Genomic DNA, 20,563 nt, shown 5'->3' with positions numbered 1-20,563 from the left:
AAACTAGCAAAAGAAAGAAACAGGATATACTACACATGAACAAAGCTGTGAATGCACGCACAGGAGAATAAAAAACAACAACATACATTTGCATCATAAACAAAGCTCTCCCACATATAACAACTTCTGATTCCTCAGGGAATTTCAAGCTTCCAGTGGCACTCCACTCACTTCAAGAGATGTCTTCACTTGTTAGTTTGCCCCCCCCCCCCCCCCTTCCCCCCCTACAGGCACCCAATCACGAATTCATAGAAAAGGCAACACTCTAATGAAATATATATCAGAAAATATTTTACTTACTCCTTGGGGGCCCTCTCTTGCCGCCAGCTGCTTTAATCTACTGCAGGGTTTCCTCTGTCAGTGCTGCAGACCAGACGACCGCAGCCTCGAAGGTTGGAGGGAGTACATTTTTGTTCACACCAAACCTACTGTACAGTATAGAAAATATAGATGTAAATGTTGTATTGATCATTTTCCTAAAAAAATGAATCGAAAAGTTCAACTCATTTAAAAAAAAAATATATATATATATATATTAAATAGTGTACTGTTATAGTATAAAGAAAGGCGTAATAATTAGTTGACAACATGAAAAGCAGAAAGAAAGACAGCAGCTAGCTAGTTAGCAGCTAGCTAGTTAGCAGCTAGCTAGCTAGCTAGTAGCTCACGTTGTCAGTCAGATTCACTGCCTGTTGTGAAAGCTTTTGGATAATTAATTAATTTGATATTGTTGATATATCCAATTTATGGTACTGGTACAATTTTTGTCCTCACCAGTAAAACAATTCAGAGCATGAGTAGAACAATATTGTTTCAACTACTAGTTTCACTTAGGGCCGAGTGCACTACCAGGGCAGCATTGTACAATCTGTTGTGAGTTTGCTGATTGCCTTACCTGGATAAAAAACGTACCAAAATTCTAAAACATAAATACAAACAAACAAAAACAAAACCAAATATACTCCTAATTGGCTAAGTATAACACCTTTTTAGCAGTGACTTAGAGCATTCATTGGTGTTTCGAGGGCAAAAACTTTAGCGCATTATTATTCTTCAGACAGATTCAGGGAATGAGAATTTTCTCTCAAAGAAAAGGTTAGGCGTCTTCAATAAAGGTTGTCTCAAAGGTCACTGAATGTTGTTCATTTGTAACCGCCGTTAATCATCATCGCTTTAATGTAAAACAATTTGCTGGGATTGGAAGTGTCTTGCTCTTTAAATTGGGAGTATGTTGGTGTTATGAATTTCATTATACAGTATTTGTGGAATGCACTATGTTGTTTTATGGCAAAAGAAGGAACAAGAAGAAATTAACTATTTTCATTCAAGTTGATCACACTTTACTTCGATGCTCATTCTTTATTGACCATTCTAATTGAAGTGTCTTATCAATTGCAGACTCTTGAAAAAAAAAGTAACTCCGCATGACCTCGGAGCTATTAGTTTATATTTTATTCATTGAGATGGAACATAACTTCTTTAAATTTCTAAAAGAGCATCTGTGGTTGAAAATTGCTCGAAAGAAAGGCACAAACATGAAAAGGACTTCCGTCAGTTGTTGCTACAGCGAGCTTTTCTTATGATTTGCTCTGGGGAATATGATAGAGTTGTAAAAAGTGCCTCCGTGATTTATTGCCTGGAACCAATTACTTCCCCAATCAATAGGAATTTGGACTTCAGCCGGGCAGTGTTTATGGGTGAAGAACCCTGGAAGAAAGGAACATTTTTCGCTTAGACTCACAAAAGCAACAATTATCATCACTTAACTCATTCACTGCCAAAAATTCATACAAAAAAAAGATTTAATGTTTTTAATTGTAATTAATCACATGACTTCACTAGTTAACTCACGATTAATCACAAATTCTATATGTTCTAAATGTACAATAAAAAAATTCTAGGTTTTCATACTCTTGTTAGCAAAAGTGGGAAAAAAAGTTAAACTAATAGAAATAGTTTAAATAAATTTTTGACGTTTATAGCCGTCAGCGGCAGTGAATAAAAAAAGAAAAAGAAAGAAAATATAAAAAATTCGGGGCATCAGGCGATTAAAGTTTTTAATTGTAATCAATTGCATGACTTTACTAGTTAACTCGCGATTAATCATACATTTTATGTACAAAACTAAATGTACAATAAAAAAATCTAAATTTTTAACAAAAGTGGAAAAAAAGTTAAACCAATAGAAATAGTTAAAATGAAATTTTGACGTTTATAGCCGTCAACGGCAGTGAATAAATAAAAGCAATTTAAAAAAAGATTATTAAAAATTCGGGGCGTCAGGCGATTCAAGTTTTTAATTGTAATTAATCACATGACTGCACTAGTTAACTCACGACTAATCATAGATTGTATGTACAAAACTAAATGTACAATAAAAAAATCTAGATTTTTAACAAAAGTGGAAAAACACTAATAGAAATAGTTCAAATGAAATTTTGACGTTTATTGTCGTCAATGGCAGTTAATGAGTCAATAGTAAATACAGGAAAAATGGCAGTTATCTTAACTATTTTAAATATGGTATTATATTGCATAACCTACTGTGAATGACATCTTGAAAACCTGTTGAATGCAATATATGTATGTATGTGTGTGTATATATGTATACACAAACAACTGCAAATCAATTCCAGATGTTCTTGTAGACTTTTTCTGATTACACCCCCCCCCCCCCCCCTCCTAGCAGAAGTTTGGAGGTTTTGTGCTGGTTTGACTGCTATCTGAAGAAAAACAGCCCCAAAGCACAATGCTGCCACCACCAGGCTTCACTGAAGGTATGGTGTCCTTTTAATGTAGAGCTGTGTGCTTGGGAAAATATGTCATAGTTTGATGAAACCAAGGTTGAACTGGGGCCATGGTCAAGGTGCATAGAACTCAATTACTAGTAATTGAGTTTTATTTGTTATTATGTGCCACGTGAGTGATGGAATAAGCTTTGAAAAGATTTAGCTTGCATTGCTGGCATCTTTCAATAGGTGGCAGTGTCTCACAGATTTTGAACAGAAAGCGGGCGACTTCAAACAGTCAAGATTACCTTTCACCTCAACATCCATGCATTCATTTTTCCAGAGCTTTCTGTCATTGAGTGGGGCACTTGTTTTGTATAAACTACTCAAATAATGTAAACACACTATAGACAAACAAAATTCATATCCAAATTTACGGACAATTGAAAGTCTTCAATCTTTTTTGGAAAATAGGAGGAATCTCGTCTCAAGCAAGCAATTCCAATCCCACCGTGCTGCCCGAAACTTCACTTTTTGCTATCTCCTTTTTTTTTTTCCATCATCCCAAACGTGGCTGGTGAGCGTGAAAGATTTCTCCACATTTGTACAAGTCAAACACACAGGAGGGAAAACTCCAACACCCTCAACACTTTTCATTACCCCTGCAAAGTAAATATGTAAGATAAGAACATCACTTTTTTACGTCCAGTATAATCTTTGGGGAGAGTGCCGCAGCAACACTGCAGTCTCACTGCTTTCTCACTGTCAGGATGTAGACCGCGATGTTTATAGAAATATAAATGCAGGCTCATAACGCATGAAGTCACCTCACAAAACCTGATACGCGCAGTTTAGTTAAACATTACGATTTATGGGCTTATTTTTCTAGTGAGTGCATTTTGAAAAACGACACATTTATAATTCAGTCGCTGGACCAGCTATCATTTCTAATGAGCATGTTTTGAAAGGCCCCAATCACCCCTCGTGAGTTTTTGTACATCTGGTGTTTCTATTTGATTGACCTGTCTAATAACCCCCTTGATTTTGCTTATTTTCCCATTGATATGCCCTCATTTAAATAATGGAGCATTAAACCCCTGCAGGGGGAGACCGCAACCCCCTGCCAAACTGATTGCATCCTGCCTTGATGTAAACCCCCCCCCCCCCCCCCCTCCCACATGAGCATAGATGGAAATCCACGAACTGTCCGGAAATGATGGGCCCAGTCAAGAATGATTAACAAATAGCTGGTAATTCACTTGGATTCTGGTCAGGATAACCAACACATCTCACATCCACATGGAATATCTGTTTACATAAAAGTCTCAGCTCAGCGATCACTTTAAAAAAGAGATAAAAACCAGGGGCAGCAGATACAATGAAAATAGCCCCAGAATTGAATCCTGTGGAACACCAAATGTGATTTTAATATGGAATATCATTGTAAAAGTCCTAAGCAATCATTAGATTTATTGGTTTATTAGAAAACATTGACCCCCACACCTCCCGAAAAAAAAAAATGTGTGCCATTTACTTGAACATAGCTTTACTTGTGCAGCAAGTCAATAATGATCTAAAATTACAAAAACAAAAATCTAAATAAAAACAAACTATCGAACCCAAATCATTAATTTTCCCGAGGGGGAAAACATAGTCACAGTTGCACAATGTTAACTAGAGCAGAGGACAGGAAATATTGTAAATCCTTCTACAAGTAAAATCATACTGCTCCCAACTTGAGTGCACATTATGTCCCCACCCTGAGGAGCCCTCTTTGATGTTTAACTTCAGATAAATGAAACGTCTCCGTAAAACCTCCATTTAATGTGTGTTGTGGGGTTGTTTCAGTACAGGCCCTTAATGACACCACGCGTGGTGTTTGGTTTGTTTTAAAACAGAACATTGTAAAATAAAATATGGGCCCCTCGGGCCGGGCTCCTGAAATAGATGCCCTTGTTGTCCTCTCAGTTGGTGGCTGGTCATGAATGAACGCCATTCGGTGTTTATCGGTGTTCCAATTTATGCGTGCGCGTAAAAAGCTACAACAAGATTGATTTGCAAGATTACAGGATGAAAACACAATTGCCCTGGTTAATGCATCATGTTACACAGATCATCCATGCGGACAGAATAAACAGAGAAAAAGAGACGAGAGAAAGAGAGGCTGAGAGAGGCTTGCCTTGAAAAGCCATTCTTATTTTGTTTAGTGTAGTTGCTATACAGTTGCTATAGGAGGTATTCATCAGTTGTCTAGTTATTTTTATTGAGTAATTGTGATACATTTGGTTTGAGAGGTATAAGTCTTATTTTGTCTAGTCTTTTTATAATTTTGTAGTTACTATACAGTTACTATGGGAGGTATTAGTCACTTTTATTTTGTCTAGTCTTTTTTTATTTTGTAGTTACTATACAGTTACTATGGGAGGTATTAGTCACTTTTATTTTTTCTAGTATTTTTTTTATTTTGTAGTTACTATACAGTTTGTATGGGAGGTGTTAGTTTATTTTGTGTAGTCATTTTTATTTTTTAGTTGCTATGCAGTTGCTATGGGAGGTATTAGTCTTGATTTGTCTAGTCTTTTATTTTGTAGTTGCTACACAGTTACTATGGGAAGTCTTAGCCAATCTTATTTTGTCTAGTCTTTTATTTAATAGTTGTGATACAGTTGCTATGGGAGGTATTAGTCTTATTTGATTCATTTTGACTCATTTTTATTCCATATTTGCTACAAAGACGTTTTATTATTATTATGATAATGTTTGATGATGATGTGTTATCCACTCTTAGTTTGTCTGGTCTTATGCAAATGTACCTTATGATAAGAATGTTGTCAGTTGCTATGCTATTAGCTATTCTTAGTTTGTCTAGCACTCTTATTTTGTCATATATGCTTTTAATATAGAATTGTGCCTTGCCATAGCAAGAGTTAGTGAATGACACTTTTGTCAATACGTTGAGGTTCCTTAACCAAGGTTTCTCTCAGCACAACAGGGTTTCTTATCCCTACACTTGTTGTTACTTTGTATTTTTGTATATAAAGACTCCTCCCTTGTCTTGTCTGCCTTTGGGTCTTAATTCCAAACCTCACATGACAAACAAAAATATTTTTGTACCATGAAATGAAATAACCTTGCTACAAAATGTGACTTGTAACATGATTTGTTTATCTTATATTGTACTTATTTTGAACACCATATAATAGTGTGCCAATGTATTAAATTTAGTATTCTATATTCTTGACATTATACATTTGTTGTGATTTTTTTTTTACTTCAATCTAGGAGTTGAAGTAATACTTCTAGTTGAATCAGTCTTTTTTTAAATATGTATGTACAGTATGTCTAGATCAGTACAGAGTGTGAGTACTTTTATCACCTCTGCTGAAATTCCTGCTAATGATGAGGAAGATGACATAAGAGATTCTTACTCTTGCTACAGGTTTCATCAGAAATCTGCTTGGGCGGGTATTAATTGTTCCAAGATGTCCAATTTCGTTTGGTGCGAAAGGATTCAGTGTTTGCTCTAAACAGGTGTTTGCTTAAAAAGAACCCATGCAAATTAATTTACCGTTTTTGCTTGTGCACACGGGAATTTTCCAAGTATGATCGAGACTCAAGGGGCACAAATAAGATTATGGATAATCTCTGTCTGAGACGCCGAATTTGAGGTTATTACTTGACAACATGATGAGCGCAGGTGTTGCAATCAGAACGAGGGTTAGCATAATCACATTTAGGCTCTCACGCCAATAAGCCTTGGCACTCAACTTATTCACGATGTTTGTACAAAACTGATGGAAATCACACATTTTACATTTCCACCTCCCACCTTCTGCTTGCCTCCTTTTCTGGCATCTTGGCCTGATTTTTCTACATCGTCATTTTACTTAAATGTTGCCTTTTCCTCTAATTTGTGCACATACATATAACAAACTACAGTTTTTTTTTCAATACAAAAATAACATTTTATAGTTGGGGTGTCAAAATTAGTGTGTTAATTTGTTAATTTTGAGTTAATTTAAAGTTCCTTTAACGTCAAAATTTAGCAGTAATACATTTAATAACAATGCATATACAGTACTTGGGGTATTTTACAGTTTTAAAAATGTGCAGAATTTCACATGTTATTTCATGTTAAATGTGAGATGGCTCTTAACTGATTTGCTCCCAAAAACATATAAATACGTTTTATTTTAAATTGTTTAAGTGCCCGAAAGATGTATTTCTAAGTTTTTTATGCTGGAGCATACAGAAGGCTTTGATGCAGCCTCTGAACGGCAAAGAATGGTTGAAGAAATGGTAGATATTACAGCCAGCAGGTAGCAGCAGAGCAATGGAGATCAACGAGGGCCATGTTGAAAAAAAAACAACCTAATTTACTCACAATAATGATGAAAGAAGAGACTTTAATCTTTCTTTTGGTAGGTTCCATATTTTTATATCAATAGAACACAGTATTCTGTGGGTCTTGCAAAATCAGTCAAAATCCAGTAAAACAGCCAGGGGTGAAGGGGGTTGCTTCAGTGAAAATGGCTGTCAGTGAATGAGTTAATATGAAAAGAAAAATGCACTGAGCTGTCGCCAATGTCTTACAAATGCAAATATGCCATCTAGTGGCAGAAATATGACCTCAACGCAAATCAATAGCACATTTGTTTTTTTTTTACAGTCCAGTGCATCTTTTTAATTTTAACTCAATTTTATGAATTATTATGAAATGACTATCAATGACTAAAAGATGCAGCCATATTTCTATTATTTTCCCCCCACTATTATTTTAAGAGTATGAAAACTTTTGACTATTTTATTGTACATTTTATAACAGATATAAAATTTGCCATTAATCGTGAGTTAACTATTTAAGTCATGCGATTAATTACGATAAAAAAATTACCTGACACCCCTATTTTATAGAAAAGTATTTTTCATCGGGCGTTGTGGCGCGGCAATCGTTTCAAACCGGCTAAATCAAAGTGGATTTTTCAGCGACAAGGACCAATGACCAAATGAATTGTCTTGCCTGTGGCCACACGTCCTTGTCTTCAAACCTCCCAGGTAAAGCAAATATGTTCCTAATTACAATGGAAGCGCTGCAGGAACGAACCAGGAAGGATGCAGCTCCCTGCGGCTTGAGCCAATATTGGGATCCTGACTCGATACAATTGAAACGATATATATGCAGCCCCGAAGACAACACATTTCCCGGGAGAATTCAACCAATGTGCAGGTGCTTTTGGTGTAATTTAAAATCTAAAAGATTGATCCAGGTACTTTGGCAGAAAAGGCAGATTTTTTTTCTCCACCCGACAACGCGCAGCGAGAATGGACTCGGCTTCAAATCTTTTTTGTGTGTACTGATTTTTAGATTACGGCGTCTCCCCGTATACGTCGGCAGTTATCCAGTGGGCACTCCAGTCGAGAGAGAGAAGCTGTCAGATAAAGCTGAAGTGAATCGCCCTATTTGACTTCAAATGGGCCTATTGATTTGGGTGCTTGATATCAATTATGGCACATTTTGGATTATTTTGATTTTGATTTCTGACATTTACATGTCAAAATGTTGTTTTTAAAGAAACTGAATGTAGCGTTCCGATCAAACGCAGTCATCGTTTCTGCCACAGCCTGCGTCTCTACTTTGCATAACGAGCTATTCCTCCATTCAGCCTTGTTTTGCAATGAATGCTGGGTACTGCAATTTCATAGCTATTGGCCCCATGGTAAATTGGCCCTTTATCAAGCTGAGGCCCCATCTATCAAGCCACAGACGGGTATTGAAATAGCCCCACTGTCCACAAATCACGCCAATGGATCTGGTCAAGGGCTCGGAAGAGGCCATTTAGGAGTCTATCCGGTATTTTCATGCTGATGGATGTGGCCCGCTTGACCTCCTTGTGACCGAGAGAGGCTGGACTCAGGCCTAAACTTGGGTCGTTATTCGCGTCTGTTTAATTTCACTGCTAAGAGGTCCTCTTAACTCAAACACAGTACAGTGGTGCCTTGAGATACGAGCGAGTCTACTTTGAGATGAGAGCTGTTGTTTGGCAGATTTTTGTTGTTGTTGCGTTGACTTGTGAGCAACATTTTGAGATACAAGCTGCTTATTGCCGCTCCCAGTTCAAGTTCAAGTTTACTGTCAAACTAAACAAACGAATTGTCAGCTAGCTTAATGCTAACACAAAATGGGGAACACCATAGACAGGCTACCAAATATCATCAGTAGGGGGTGTTAGAAATAATCGATTCGGCAATATATCGCGATATTACATATATTATCGATTCGATATGCAGCCGAATCAATTTTTAAACATCAATTTTTTGTGGGAATATTCAACAAAACGTCTTACTTAGGGTTAGGATTTACAAATTAAGCATGGAAGAATATTATATTAATGGAACATTAAGCTTTAATATTTTATTTCAGTGCTGTTCAAACATGAAACAGATAAATAAATACATTTTCATACAAATCTTACAGTGTACACGTACAAGTTTACTGATTAGTATTTTCTAAATTTGAGGTGAAAAAAAATCGCAATAATAATCGGGATTAATTGGTATCGAATCGTGACATAAGAATCGTTATACGAATCGAATCGCCAGGTACTAGGCAATTCACACCCCTAATCATCAGTGTCAGTCTTCTTTTTTTTTTTTTTACGTCGACTTGTGAGCAAAAATTTGAGATACAAGCTGTTTATTGCCATTCCCAGTTTAATTTTACGGTCAAACTAAACAAGCAGTTTGTAAACAAACAAATTGTCAGCTAGCTTAATGCTAACATAAAATGGGAAACACCATAGAGAGGCTAATAAGATTTTAACACAAACTGTAGAGGCAACACATTTGGACAAACTATATGCCCATATTGTTTTTATCCTCTGCGAGACTGCGAAGAACAACTAATATTACTACAAATTTGATTTGACATTCATTTCCAACGTGGAAAGATGGTTTACGATAGAAGCGATTTGAGTTCCGAGCGTGGTCTCTTTCCCGTCATTCATTTTTTACGCAGCCAATCAATGCAAATGGAGATGGACAATAATGAAGGACAAGACAAATAGCTCAGCGGTCGTGGCAGCCGTGCCTCTTATCATTTGAAACATGACTCCGCCTGCTATGATTGATGGGAAGTCGTGCCACGATAATAGCTCACACTTGCCACCTCATCCTGCATGCAGCTGTCAAAGCAAACGGCTTAAATCATCACGTGCATTATCATATTAAGAATAACATGATGTTATGTTGTCCTCTTATTAAGTGTTAAGACCAGACGTTATTGTGTCTGCAGTCAGCTTTGGATGCACACGCGCACATGGCAATATTGTAGAATATTAATCGTGACCTATGATTCATCAGCTACTGGTAAGCTAGCTCTCTGCTAGGGAGCTAGCTACCCTGCTAGGGAGATACCTAGCTAGCTAGCTAGCTAGCTAGATGGCACCTGAGGCTAAAGCCAAATTGTGGCAGTGTTTTTACTTTCTGGACTTGGATTTGCCACCTCTAAAAACTAAAGCCATCATGTGGAAAACACAATATCATTTACTACTGTACATGAGTTTCATTGACAGACCTAGCAAAGTTAATTTATTATAAAAACATTTAAAGTATTTATTCTTTATTATTATTTACTATTACGTTCAACGTTAAATTAGGACATTTATAATTTAGGACATACATCTATCATAGAAAGCTTTTTACAATGGTCGCACCACATATTTAATTCAAAGTTATGAGGCTAACAATCACCCATCTTGACAAAACAACACATCAGTACAATTTTAAGGAAAATATATATTTGTAGGAATTTTGTATCGATTTTTTATAGATTTTTATAATTACAGTTATTAATAATTTGTTAGGTCATAAATACCACATGATGTCAAAATATAACAACTACATACTAGCGTAACATTTTTACATAGCTGTTCGTGCTGGGTTAAAAAAATATATCGAATAATCGATATTGAATCGTTTTTCCTTTTTGAGCCTGATATCGATTTATAAAACCATGAATCGATTATTTTAATATCTCTTTTTCTCATACATTCATAAGAAAATAGAATTTTAAAGACTTTTTTTTGTATCTCATTGTTTTCTTGAAATTTACTTTTCACATGAATTTAAAAAAGTTTTCTTACATTTATGAAAGACTTGACTTGTTATTGCGCCTTAAGACATTTCAGAATCTTTTTAATTTATATTTAAAATGATTGAATTAGAATTATGAAAATATGTTCATCCCATCCGTGCTGATGTCAGTGTTTGTGTAACACAAACGATTATAATGTGTTATTTTAAATAATAAACAAAATAATTTAACCAGTTACTGCCTCCGCAACATTTAATTTGCGGAGCTTTTATCATGTCTTTGATATTTAAGAACTGATGTTCCATAATTAATCAATATTGTATTGAAGCAAATCGAATCGATTAAGGAAATTAGAATCGATACCCAGCTCTAATAGTTGTGAGACGGCACAAACCCGATCTCTGCTTCCATGGGCTCTTGGCGGTCTTGTGGGCGATACAAACTCCTGTCTTTAAATGTATATCAAATTAAAAGTCACAGATTTATTTTTGGTCGCACATGATCATTCCTAAATCGAACAAAATAATTCTATCGTTGTTTTCAAGATACAGTTGAAGAAAAATTCAAAGTTGGAGCTGCTGTATCTTCTAGATTGCACGTATCTCATGATACTTCAGTTCTGCGATCATGTAAAACCACAGAAGATTACCAGTGATGGCAAAGAGTCCTCGTTGAGGTTTCAAATGATAAATAAAGTACAGCAGCCAAAGCCAGCCAGTCATCAGAAACGGCAGTTAAAGACAAGCAATGTGAAAAACGGTAGGTCATTTTCAACTATGCACAATCAGCTGCAATGGCCGTCGCAATCACAGTGTGACTGAGTGCCAATCAGTCCAGAGTGCGCCCTGCCCCTCGCCCCGAGTCATCTGCAATTGGCACCCGCGTCCTCACAGAAAATAGAGAGGTGGACAGAAATAAGTCTTCAATAGCATGTATGGTTTGTTATTTTTAATGACTTTTATGCTTCAGTTAACTCACTCACTGCCATCGCCGGCTATAGACGTCAAAAATTCATTTGAACTATTTCTATTAGTTTCAAATTTTTTCCACTTTTGTTAACAAGAGTACGAAAACCTAGATTTTTAAAAAATTGTATTTATGATTAATCGCGAGTTAACGATTGAAGTCATGCGATTAATTACAATTAAAAATAATTAATTAATTGCATGACTTCATGAGGTAACTCATGATTAATCACAAATTTGATATCTGTTCTAAATGTACAATAAAAAAAATTCTAGGTTTTCATACTCTTGTTAATAAAAGTGGATTTTTTTTCAACTAATCGAAATAGTTCAAATGAATTTTTGACGTCTATAACCGTCAATGGCAGCGAATGAGTTAATTTCAAGGTTGACATGAATGTTAGGTTAACTAAATACTCTAGTTTGGTGTGGATGTAAGGTGACGGTTACTTCAAAATCCCTTTGATTGTCTCGTGACGAGTCTAAGATGTATCTGGCATCTTGCCCAAAGTCATCTGGGGTAAGGTCGGGCCCACCCGGGGCCTTAATTAAGACTAGCGCTGTAGAAACGATGACCAGCAGAGACATCAACGGTTTGCTCGTGTCTCATCGATGTCAAATCGTGTCATGTTAGTGTGGCAGTATAATCCGAAGAAGTCTATTGACGTCACGGACAACAAATTTGAGGGCGTTAAACATATTCTGCAGTCGTGTTATGGGGGCAAAATTCCTGTTTGCCAAATTGGCTGTCAAAAAAGGTTTGGTGTAATTGTGGTAGTTTAACGTCTGGCTGGCAGTTTGTTACTGCAATCAATTTATTAGCATTTGGAGCTAAATTGGAGTCCATACCTCATCTTTAAATCTGAATCCTCATTTAACTGCATTGCTTTTATGTAAATCGGAATATGTATACTCGGGGTGTGAATTGCCTCCTACCTGGCGATTCGGTCCGTATCACGATTCATAGGTCACGATTCGATTAGATACCGATTAATCATGATACGAATCTCTAAGTCGATTATTGCGATTTTTTTTGTGTTCAAAATTTTGAAAATACTAATCAGTAGTGATAGACACATTAAGCTTCATGAAACACTTGTGATATTGTTTGACTCCTCTCGATGGCACTCTTGGTTTAAATGGGCCAGCTAGCTAGCTAGCTAAACAGCTAACCAGACAGACAAATGAAGCTTTATGAAGCATCTGTGATATTTTTTTTACTCCTCTCGATGGCACTCTTGGTTTAAAAGCTAACCTCAAGTAAGATGTTTTGTTGAATATTTCCATCAAAAATGTATGTTTAAAAATCGATTTGGCCGCATATTGAATCGATACGAGAATTGTGCACGGTAATATCGCGATATGTCGCCGAAACGATTTTTTTTTAACACCCCTAATGTTTACTGTAGAGGAGGGCGTTTCAGTGAATTTTGTGCATCCGCTATTTGTCATTCGTCCGTTATCGTTAACACGTCATTATTTCAAGCCGAACCAAACTATAGTCGTCAATCCATTAATCGTCAACGTTATTTTAAACCATGCTTCAGTCATTGCAAAATTATTATTTTAGGATCAGTAAATGTCACCGGTCAGATACATTTCTGGTCATCAATCTGCCACTTCGGGTGCATATCTTTTATAGTCTGTCTCCTCTCCCCTCACCCCTGCACTCCAGCATCCTTTTACCTGTTGCCTTCACGGCCCCTTCAGACCATAGGAAACTACAGATCTTAAGAACTATATGCTAAGTTTTTTGCTACATTATATACTGTGCGTTCATGATCCGCGTGATTCTCGTAGGTGCGCGGTACGAAAAATGCGGACAACGAACGCAGTTGGCGCGGTCTCTGCTATGAAATGGCAGAATTTTGCCGCGTCACAAACCCAACTTCAGTCTTCAGTACTGACCCGGTTATTGACGATTATATTGACGGACACATTTTTTTTCTCTCAAGTTTTCAGTCATTCGTTATTAGTTAACAAAGAGGGCATCAATTATTGATGGATTGACGGACATTCCGTCAATATCAAGGGAATTCCCACCTCTGGTATGCTGTCTACTATCATTACTGCTACGAGGCATGTAGAAACAAATTTTAAAAAGTAAAAAAAAAAAAAAATACAATTTATGCGTGGGTCGTTTGTGACACCATTTGAGCTGGAGTCAATCCCAACCGGGTTGGACGAGAGATGGTAGGAAGTCGGAGTGCCTCCAATCAAAGCTGAGATTCGAACCCAGAACTGTGAGGCATATGTGCTAATCGCTCATTTGGCATCCTGGTGAAAACATCAACCCGATTATTTAACGCTACCCGCAAGATGACAGCGTCTCAAACTTCGTGTGTTCCCTATTGCAAGTGGAGTAGGCCAATGCTGACTCAGAAAGTCTGTTTGAAAATTGTGAGTGTGGGATATTTTCCACTGACAGCTTGCATTTTGCAATACCATATTTTTTCATTCTTTTCCAAACACCCTCAGGATTATTTGGCTGTTCTCCGAAACCGGCATGATCACACATTTGTCTTTTCTCACGCTGTCGGCTCTTAATCTTAATAATGCTGCAGATAGAAATTGTAGACCATACTTTGAAAATGTGACCTCAATAATGAGACTAAAAGGTTAACACCACCGCACTGTAGCTGCCGGCAGTACTCAATACTTTTGCTTAATGCGGGCGGCGGCAGTGGCGTGTGAAGCTCGCTAGATGCCCGAGGCCAACGGCCGTTTTTTATGCCCCCGAAAAACATTTTGTCGCAGCTTGATTCCCCTCTATCAGGATCGTTATCGATCTTCTGCATCATTTGAATCAGGAGTGTTAGATGAGGGAAACATCGAAACAGGGGTCACCAACTCCGGTCCTTGAAGCCCCCTACCCTGCATGTCTCAGATGGTTTCCTCCTCCAACACACCTGAATCAAATGATCAGGATCGTTATCATTTGAATCAGGTGTACTAGAGGAGGGCAACTTCTAAACAGGGGTCACCAACTCCAGTCCTCAAAGGCCCCTATCCTGTATGTTTCAGATGATTTCCTCCTCCAACACACCTGATTTAAATGATTCAGATTGTTATTTGCCTTCTGTAGAGCTTGCTGATGAGCTAATCATTTGAATTAGGAGTGTTAGAGGAGAGAAACATCGAAACAGGGGTCACAACTCTGGTCCTCGAGGGCCTGGATCTGGCATGTTTGAGATGGTTTCCTCCTCCAACACACCTGATTTAAATGATTCAGATTGTTATTTGCCTTCTGCAGAGCTTGCTGATGAGCTTGATCATTTGAATCAGGTGTGTTGGAAGAGGAAACATCTAAACAGGCATAATCAACTCTGGTCCTGAAGGGCCCCTATCCTGCATGTTTGAGATGTTTCCCTCCTCCAACACACCTGATTGAAATGATTAGCTGGTCAGCAAGCTCTGCAAAAGCCTGATAGTGATCCTGATCATTTGAATTAGGCTTGTTAGAGAAGGAAAACATCTACAACTTGTAGAATAGGGGCCCTCGAGGACCCGAGTTAGGTGACCCCTGGTCTAAACCAGCCAAAGTCTCAAAATGTGGTACGAGCACCTAGTGTTGGCTGTCTCTAGTGGTAGGTGAAAGAATTACAGTATATTGCAATTGCTTTAAATGATTGCATTACATCTGCTACCCAAAATGTTCTCTTCTTGGCTTTATCTTTTGTTTACCTACTGGCAGGCGAATCGCTCAATAAATCTCAGCGCCAGATGTTGCACTTAGAAAACATAATGTTACAAGAGCAGAATAATTGTCGAACTAAGAAAATGAACAAATTAAAAGAAAAACAATATAAAATTAAATTCTGATATTATTTTCCAAAGTCATAGAGGGCCGCGGCAGAAGGATGAAAGAGCAACATGCGGCCCCAGAGCCGCGGGTTTCCAACCCTGGCTTAATGCATTTGTTACGTACATCGGGCACATGTGAAGTAGACCGCATAATCCGCAAACTTCTTGCCCTTGGAGCACGGTGAGAAAATGGAATGCCACGAAATGCTAATCAAATTTAAGAAAAGCAATTCTGAATTCTGAAAGCCTTATCCCACTCCATCCCCTTTACTCAGGACGTGTGAGGTGTTATCAGTCCCACAGGGGAACCAAGGGACCCTTGGCCCGCGCGGTGTTCGGTAAGGGAAAGACAGAAGTCTTCAGGGGTGGAAGAACACCCACACACAATGGACGCAGGCGGAAAGTAAAACAGGTTAAGACTCCAGTGGTCTGATAAGGCAGAGGACTCATGAATTAAAGAGTGGTGGAGGAAATATGACATTTTGCTTTTCCATTTTGTCTATCGGGACGAGTCGGAGGGCGGTGAAATCTCCAAGAGAGAGCCGGACCGATAATAGACTGCCCGAGACGAGATTCATTCAAGTAATTTCTCTCCTCTTGCACGGACAGATTGGCACTGGAAAATTCAAAACAACCTTTTCTGCCCTTTGGGAAATATGAACAACAAGAGAATTACATTATCATAACAGATCATTTCTATCTAAATACCTATTGCATAGAAGGAGAAGTTATTTTTTACGCCAGCCGCTCCATACTGAATAAATATTGCTTTTTGGACAATTAATCTACTATGCCATATGCATTGTTTCAAAAAATGTTTTGTTTTGCATATCCGTTGGGAAAAGAGATGACGGAAAGGATTTAAAAAGGTCCAAAACCTTTGAGACTTGTTTTGATAAAACGGATCTCTATTCTTATCTTTTCAGGTGCAGCCAATGTTTACAAGGCTTCAGTTTATCCAAATTATCAACAGAACACTAGCGATGGGAAAATGAAGCTTCATGAAGCTTCATGAAGCACTTGTTCTATTTTTTTAATCCTCTAGATGGTGCTCTTGTTTGAATTATGAAGGATAGTGGAATGTAAATTGATTAAATTGCCACTGCATCTTTAAACCAAGTGTCATCTAGAAGAGTAAAAAAAAAAAAAAATCACAAATGTTTCATGAAGCTTCATGAAGCATTTCAGCTATTGTTTTTACTCCTCTAAATGGTGCTCTTGTTTTAAATCTAAAGGATAGTGCAATGGAAATTGTCGACTGCACCAAGAGTGCCATTTAGAAGAGCTGGTCGGTGCTGGATTTCACTTTCCTTTCTTTTCTTTGGTCCTTCCTTGGGTCTCCTGACGGCGGTGTTCGGTTTAGGTGAACGGTATGAGAGTTTTTAATAGTTTTTTGGTGAACTAATGAATACACACACACTCACACGCATGAACACACGCATGCACACACGCACATACACATACCCACATACAAAAAAAAAAAAAGAAAAAAGAAGAGCTAAAAAAAAACATCACAAGTGCTTCATGAAGCTTCATGAAGCACTTGTGATGTTTTTTTTTACGTCATGAGCAGTCGATACCAGTATTGGCCACTCTGTTGTGGCCATTTTACAATCAGGAATTAGAAATGAGAAGAATAGAAAATTGCCATTAATTTTATACAATTAAAATAAAAATGCTATATTGGAATTGCTTCAAAATAATCGGTCACTTTCACTCTTCCACATCTAAACTATGAACAAGAACGTGCAATGGTCTTCATATTGAATATTCATTGTAAAGGAATGTCATCCTTCCTGATTAACTGGTTAGTGTGAAATTTTTCATCATGAATATGCAGTTTGCAGCTGATCATGCACTTAATTCGGCAGAATAATGGGAGCCGTCATCATTCATTCGTAACATTCATTGTCACCATCGTTTAAATTTCATTACAAAGGACACATTCTTTTGTTTCAGTTTAAATGAGAAGTCCTCGTTGATGTAGGTGATGAATGTTTAAGTGTTAAAGTCAAGGGGAGGGCTGGGATGCAATAGGCCTGCTTGTTCTAATGATGGTTATAACTGAGAGCTGCACTGGGCCGGGATGCCAGGCTAGGTGATTAATGGGTCTTTAAAAAATAAAAATAAAAATAATAATAAAAAAATACAATAAAAAATACAATAAAATAAAATAAAATAAAATAAAAAATAAAATAAACAATAAAAATAAAAAATATTATTTTTTTGCTTCTGTCACACCATTGCGAGCCTCTAGCGGAACGGATGGTGCTGAAGACATGCTGTGTGTAAAATAGATATTCACACATGATACATATAGGTGTGTATGGGTATTACTCTTTTTCCTTGCTGCGAAGTCAAGGATCCTGCATATTTATTAGAGTAAAAGGGCAAGTGGTTTTGTTCCAAGCTAACCTTTAACTATGTGTCAATGATGCCACAGGGGTATAGGCGGAGCAATGTAATAAATGGTGCTTACCAAGTGGGAAAAGTGTTCCCAAAGCTCAAACTTCTAAGACCATCTTCTCTGCAGGGTTGCCTCAACAAACCACCGTTCCCGAGTCCGCTTTGATCAGAATCCACCAGAGAAATATAAACGAAGCAGTGATTTCTCACTTTGAAAAAGGTTGTGATGTCGTCCGTGGGGTGTTTTTGGTAGGCAAACAAAATGAAGGGGGGGCCCGGGGGGGATTTAAGGTTTGTAAATAGCCTGTCTAATGCAGTTCTAATCTGCAGAGGCAATCTGCGGAAAGGTGCCCCTAGCTGTGTCAGTCGGGATGATGAGACGGGGGTGGCAGTGTGGCAGTTATTATTAGCGGTATCGTTGATCAGACGGCCACTGTAGCAGAGTTTGAGAAGAATGATGGATCTTGTGGCTGCGGCTGTGACATGAAGGCCTTGAGGAGGCCTCTCTTCCTTAATGAAATGAAACATCTATCTATCTATCTATCTATCTATCTATCTATCTATCTATCTATCTATCTATCTATCTATCTATCTATCTATCTATCTATCTATCTATCTATCTATCTATCTATCTATCTATCTATCTATCTATCTATCTATCTATCTATCTATCTATCTATCTATCTATCTATCTAAGAAAATGTATATCTTGGAGTTGTCTAGTTTTGTGATGAAATTCAATAAAGATTAGATTTGTTTTTCGAAAACAGACATTTAATTGCTTAAATGAAATAAATTTAGAATACCTTGAAAAAAAGAAGAAGATTAGCTTTAACCTGGAAACCAGATATAAAATTGGTTGCGTAGTTTTGTAACTATGCATATGCGTGTACTATACTATACATATACTATATATAATAGTTAAATAACTAAAACAAAAATTGAAAAAAATGTTGACACAATTAAAAAAAAAAAGAGTGGTTTTAATAAAAATAATTACAAAAAAAAATAATGCTACATTTTTTATTTATCAAAATTATCTTGCACAAAAACAAATACTAAAACTAATCAAAACAAGCTAAATGAAGCGGTTTTCTTTCAAAAAAAAAAAACCTAGCATAAACTAACAAACCTGTTCCGATAAAAAAAAAACTATTTATAATTTAAAAACCGAATCGTCAAACCAAATGAAAAACAAACTATAGAAACAACCTGTATTATGTAACTCTGCCCTATATTGGTAATAATCTTACCAATGACATTCAATGACACTGTTCTAGAGTGCTTAATGAAGTGTTACATTTAATGTGCAGCACAATGCATTTAACCCTGATGTCATCATACCTTTGCAATGATTCCTTTCGTAAGGAAACAGACATGCAACTAAAATGGTTGGAAGAAAAAGAAAAAAGTTCCTTTATCTTGTCAGGGAGCTTTCACCCCCCCATGCCCTCAATTATCTTCCTGTACTTTCGCTTTCTTGTTGCGGCACCTTGTCATTTAAGCTTTACACTCTTCCCCAAGATGTCTCCTACATTATTTATTCAACATTATGCATGATGTCTTTGTACTTCATCTGGTGTTAACTTTTCTTCTAGAGGAAAAATGAACATTCTGGCTTACTTATTCGCTCCTAGAATTCTATACAGTCCAATTTCGGTGCTTTTTCCCGTTACCTTTTGTTGGAGGTTGTGCATGTGATGTTGAACGTTCCCTGCTGGGCGGAAGGTGCAGCGCTCGCTTGTCTTTCCTTAATGATCGCTGGAGGGTGAGATGGTTGACTCCGTCGTGATGCAGATGCCGCCTTTCCCCATTGAACTGAGCGGCTCTTTAGGATGCACATTTGAATATCTCTAAAATATTTACCATATGGCCAAACCTCCCATAATAACATAAAGTAGACGGCACAGAGCTTGAGGCTTTGTGTCAACGTATTCAGAGAAATAGTTTTCTTTAAAAATTTGATTAAAAAAATGCGTACAGTCAAATGCTTGAAATAAATTCACCTGTAGCGGCTTTTTTTTAAAATGTTAACATTAATATACTGTACTCATCGTCGTCATATATAAATATAAAGTATGCAACACATTTTTGCTGTACCTTTACATTTATACTGTATAAGTGGTGATATATCTTGAAGTGGGCATCATCAGTAACAACAAATGAAAGTCTTCTTTATGGCTTTGGTGAATTTATGTCTATATAAGCACAGACAGTATTAAATAATTCTATTTATTTCCATTGCAATGTGAGTAATTATATTTTGAAAATTATGAACAACATAATCCACCAGAAAAGCAGTGAAAATAAAGAAAAGGACAGGAGCACATTTTACAGATTTATTATGAATATTACAGCAAAGGGTATTTAAAGACGAGAAAACATGTATTGAGAGTTGAAGGAGAAATAGCAACTAAACACTAAAAAAAATAGTATTACAAAAATAAATTATTAGGAATAATGTTAAAATATTTTCCAAAATATTAGGATAATTATATTGTAATTCTTGAGTCCGGGCTAAAAAAATGCTTAATTTTAGTTTGTTTTTTATTTTTTATTTTTAGTAT

At 36.9% G+C, this 20,563-nt stretch overlaps 1 protein-coding gene across 2 annotated transcripts in view; it reads left to right on the top strand.

Moving 5' to 3' along the window:
• Positions 1 to 20,563, top strand: part of LOC147161782 (transmembrane protein 132C-like) — a 173,359-nt gene that overhangs the window by 1,500 nt on the left and 151,296 nt on the right. Inside the window, exons 1-2 of one of the 2 annotated variants that reach the window (XM_086096142.1) lie at positions 300 to 392; positions 2,687 to 2,777. The gene's annotated coding sequence lies outside the window, so the exon portion shown is untranslated. Of the gene's footprint in view, positions 1 to 299; positions 393 to 2,686; positions 2,778 to 20,563 lie in introns of those variants that run through there. The other variant, XM_086096140.1, reaches the window with a different exon arrangement.

This window comes from Leptonotus elevatus, chromosome 15 (genome assembly GCF_054856555.1).
Source record: "Leptonotus elevatus isolate MCC_2025b chromosome 15, RoL_Lele_1.0, whole genome shotgun sequence".
NCBI classification, from domain to species: Eukaryota; Metazoa; Chordata; class Actinopteri; order Syngnathiformes; family Syngnathidae; genus Leptonotus; species Leptonotus elevatus.
Note: the sequence above shows the minus strand (reverse complement) of the source record. Positions and strands in the feature narration are given on the sequence as shown.